Raw genomic sequence first — 5,203 nt, forward strand, 5'->3', positions numbered from 1 at the left:
CTATATAGCTCAAAAAATATAAGTGAAGCACATAGAGTATTCTAATAAATTCCGAATCAAGTGTGACTCTCTCAAAAGGTGTGTACAGCAAGGATGATTGTGGTAAACTAACAAATAAAGACTCAAATAATACAAGACGCTCCAAGCAAAACACATATCATGTGGTGAATAAAAATATAGCTCCAAGTAAAGTTACCGGTGGAAGTAGACGAAAGAGGGGATACCTTCCGGGGCATCCCCAAGCTTTGGCTTTTAGATGTCCTTAGATTATCTTGGGGTGCCATGGGCATCTCCAAGCTTAGGCTCTTGCCACTCCTTGTTCCATAATCCATCAAATCTTTCATCCAAAACTTGAAAACTTCACAACACAAAACTCAGCAGAAAATCTCGTAAGCTCCATTAGCGAAAGAAAAAAAAAAGACCACTTCAAGGTACTGTAATGAACTCATTCTTTATTTATATTGGTGTTAAACCTACTGTATTCCAACTTCTCAATGGTTTATAAACTATTTTACTAGCCATAGATTCATCAAAATAAGCCAACAACACACGAAAAACAGAATCCGTCAAAAACAGAACAGTCTGTAGTAATCTGTAACTAACGCAAACTTCTGGAACTCCAAAAATTCAGCAAAAATAGGAAGGCCTAGACAATTTGTTTATTGATCATCAGCAATTGGAATCAATATTTTATCACGTTCTGGTGATTTTTAACAATTATTTTCGTGAACAGAAAGCTTCTAGAAATTTACAGCAAGATCAAATAACTATCATCCAAGAAGATCCTATAGGTTTAACTTGGCACAAACACTAATTAAAACATAAAAAAACATCTAACCAGAGGCTTGATCAAATATTTATTCCTAAACAGAAGCAAAAAAGCAAAAAACTAAAAATAAAATTGGGTTGCCTCCCAACAAGCGCTATCGTTTAACGCCCCTAGCTAGGCATAAAAGCGAGGATAGATCTAGGTATTGCCATCTTTGGTAGGCAATCCATAAGTGGCTCTCATAATAGATTCATAAGGTAATTTTATTTTCTTTCTAGGAAAGTGTTACATGCCTTTCTTTAATGGAAATTGGAATCTAATATTCCCTTCCTTCATATCAATAATTGCACCAATCGTTTTAAGGAAAGGTCTACCAAGAATAATAGGACATGAAGGATTGCAATCTATGTCAAGAACAATAAAGTCTACGGGCACATAGTTCCTATTTGCAACAATAAGAACATCATTAATTCTTCCCATAGGTTTCTTAATAGTGGAATCCGCAAGGTGCAAGTTTAAAGAGCAATCATCAAATTCACGGAAACCTAATAAATCACATAATGTTTTTGGAATCGTAGAAACACTAGCACCCAAATCACACAAAGCATAGCATTCATGATCTTTAATTTTAATTTTAATAGTAGGTTCCCACTCATCATAAAGTTTTCTAGGGATATAAACTTCCAACTCAAGTTTTTCTTCGTAAGATTGCATCAAAGCATCAACGATATGTTTGGTAAAGGCTTTATTTTGACTATAAGCATGAGGAGAATTTAGCACGGATTGCAACAAGGAAATACAATCTATCAAAGAGCAATTATCATAATTAAATTCCTTGAAATCCAAAATAGTGGGTTCATTAATATCTAATGTTTTGATTTCTTCAATCCCACTTTTATCAATTTTAGCATCAAGATCTAAAAACTCCGAATTTCTGGAACGCCTTCTAGGTAAAGGTGGATCACATTCATTCCCATCATTATCAAGATTCATATTGCAAAACAAAGATTTAATAGGGGACACCTCAATAACTTTTAGATCTGCATCTTTATTTTCATAGAAATTAGAAGAACACGCTTTCACAAAGCAATCTTTCTTAGCACGCATCCTAGCGGTTCTTTCTTTGCACTCATCAATGGAAATTCTCATGGCTTTGAGAGACTCATTGATATCATGCTTAGGAGGAATAGATCTAAGTTTTAAAGAATCAACATCAAGAGAAATTCTATCAACGTTCCTAGCCAATTCATTAACTTTAAGCAATTTTTCTTCAAGCAAAGCATTGAAATTCTTTTGCGAATTCATAAATTCCTTAACACTAGTCTCAAATTCAGAAGGCATCTTATTGAAATTTCCATAAGAATTGTTGTAGGAATTACCATAATTATTACTAGGATACGGCTTAGGATTAAAGTTTCCTCTATACGCGTTGTTACCAAAATTATTCCTACCAACAAAATTCACATCCATAGGTTCATTATTATTCTCAATCAAAGTAGACAACGGCATATCATTAGGATCAGAAGAAACACTCTTAGTAGCAAATAATTTCATAAGTTCATCCACCTTTCCACTCAAAACATTAATTTCTTCTATCGCATGCACTTTTTTATTAGTAGATCTTTCAGTGTGCCATTGAGAATAATTAACCATAATATTATCTAGGAGTTTAGTAGCTTCTCCTAAAGTGATTTCCATAAAAGTGCCTCCCGCGGCCGAATCTAAAAGATTTCTAGAAGCAAAATTCAATCTGGCATAAAAATTTTGTATAATCATCCACAAATTCAAACCATGCGTAGGGCAATTACGTATCATTAATTTCATCCTCCCCCAAGCTTGTGCAACATGTTCATGATCAAGTTGCTTAAAATTCATAATATCGTTTCTAAGAGGGATGATCTTAGCGGGAGGAAAATATTTAGAGATAAAAGCATCTTTGCACTTATTCCAAGAATCAATACTATTTTTAGGCAAAGATCAAAACCAAGCTTTAGCACGATCTCTAAGCGAAAAAGGAAATAGCTTCAATTTAACAATATCATTGTCCACATCTTTCTTCTTTTGCATATCACACAAATCAACGAAGCTATTTAGATGGGTAGCGGCATCTTCACTAGGAAGGCCGGCGAATTGATCTTTCATGACAAGATTCAACAAAGCAACATTGATTTCAGAAGATTCAGTATCGGTAAGAGGAGTAATCGGAGTGCTAAGATAATCATTGTTGTTGGTATTGGTGAAGTCACACAATTTAGTATTATCTTCAGCCATCGTGACAAACAAGCAATCCAACACACGAGCAAACAAGAAGCGAGCAAAAAAGATGAACTGAAAAGAGAGGGCGAATAAAACGGCAAGGGTGAAGTGGGGGAGAGGAAAATGAGAGGCAAATGGAAAATAATGTAATGCGGGAGATAAGGGTTTGTGATGGGTACTTGGTATGTTGACTTTTGCGTAGACTCCCCGGCAACGGCGCCAGAAATCCTTCTTGCTACCTCTTGAGCACTGCGTTGGTTTTCCCTTGAAGAGGAAGGGGTGATGCAGCAAAGTAGCGTAAGTATTCCCTCAGTTTTTGAGAACCACGGTATCAATCCAGTAGGAGGCCACGCACGAGTCCCTCGCACCTACACAAACAAATAGATCCTCGCAACCAACGCGATAAGGGGTTGTCAATCCCTACACGGTCACTTACGGGAGTGAGATCTGATAGATATGATAAGATAATATTTTTGGTATTTTTATGATAAAGATGCAAAGTAAAATAGAAGCAAAATAAAAGGCAACGAAAATAACTTGTTGATGGGAGATTAATATGATGGAAAATAGACCCGGGGGCCATAGGTTTCACTAGTGGCTTCTCTCAAGAGCATAAGTATTACGGTGGGTGAACAAATTACTGTTGGGCAATTGACATAATTGAGTATAGTTATGAGAATATCTAGGTATGATCATGTATATAGGCATCACGTCCGAGACAAGTAGACCGACTCCTGCCTGCATCTACTACTATTACTCCACACATCGACCGCTATCCAGCATGCATCTAGAGTATTAAGTTCATAAGAACAGAGCAACGCTTTAAGCAAGATGACATGATGTAGAGGGATAAACTCATGCAATATGATATAAACCCCATCTTGTTATCCTCGAGGGCAACAATACAATACGTGCCTTGCTGCCCCTACTGTCACTGGGAAAGGACACTGCAAGATTGAACCCAAAGCTAAGCACTTCTCCCATTGCAAGAAAGATCAATCTAGTAGGCCAAACCAAACTAATAATTCGAAGAGACTTGCAAAGATAACCAATCATACATAAAAGAATTCAGAGAAGATTCAAATATTGTTCATAGATAAACTTGATCATAAACCCACAATTCATCGGTCTCAATAAACACACCGCAAAAGAAGATTACATCGAATAGATCTCCACGAGAGAGGGGGAGAACATTGTATTGAGATCCAAAAAGAGAGAAGAAGCCATCTAGCTAATAACTATGGACCCGAAGGTCTGAGGTAAACTACTCACACATCATTGGAGAGGCTATGGTGTTGATGTAGAAGCCCTCCGTGATCGATGCCCCCTCCGGCTGAGCTCCGGAACAGGCCCCAAGATGGGATCTCACGGGTACAGAAGGTTGCGGCGGTGGAATTATGTTTTTGGCTCCGTATCTGGTAGTTTGGGGGTATGTAGGTATATATAGGAGGAAGGAGTACGTCGGCGGAGCAACAGGGGGCCCACGAGGGTGGAGGGCGCGCCCTGGGGGGGTAGGCGCGCCCCTACCTCGTGCCCTCCTGGTTGATGTCTTGACGTAGGGTCCAAGTCCTCTAGATCAAGTTCGTTCCGAAAATCACGTTCCCGAAGGTTTCATTCCGTTTGGACTTTGTTTGATATTCTTTTTCTGCGAAACTCTAAAATAGGCAAAAAAATTAGCAATTCTGGGCTGGGCCTCCGGTTAATAGGTTAGTCCCAAAAAAATATAAAAGTGTATAATAAAGCCCAATAATGTCCAAAACAGAATATAATATAGCATGGAACAATCAAAAATTATAGATACGTTGGAGACATATCAAGAAGCCACGTAAAATAAAATTTTGCATAAGCCAATTAGAGGCGTCTAACTTGGTTTTGCAGGATGTGCATGTGATGTGGTATAGCAGTGCTCATACTAATTCGATTATGTATGAGATGACTATATGATGTAATTTGATTAACATGACCTGCATGTCATGATTCGACATGATCGCTGGAGCCATATGATTGTCACTTTAATGATCTGCGTGTCAACCTTAAGTAATGCACTTATTTTATTAGCTATAGAGATAGCAATATTATCTGGTGCATCAACAAGGTGGTGGCAATCTTCGTGAAGGTGAACACTGACGCGAATGCCGAGGACAAAGAAATACAGGACTTCTCCGTCAGAAAGAGCTA

Source organism: Triticum aestivum, chromosome 2D (assembly GCF_018294505.1).
Source record: "Triticum aestivum cultivar Chinese Spring chromosome 2D, IWGSC CS RefSeq v2.1, whole genome shotgun sequence".
Classification (NCBI taxonomy): domain Eukaryota; kingdom Viridiplantae; phylum Streptophyta; class Magnoliopsida; order Poales; family Poaceae; genus Triticum; species Triticum aestivum.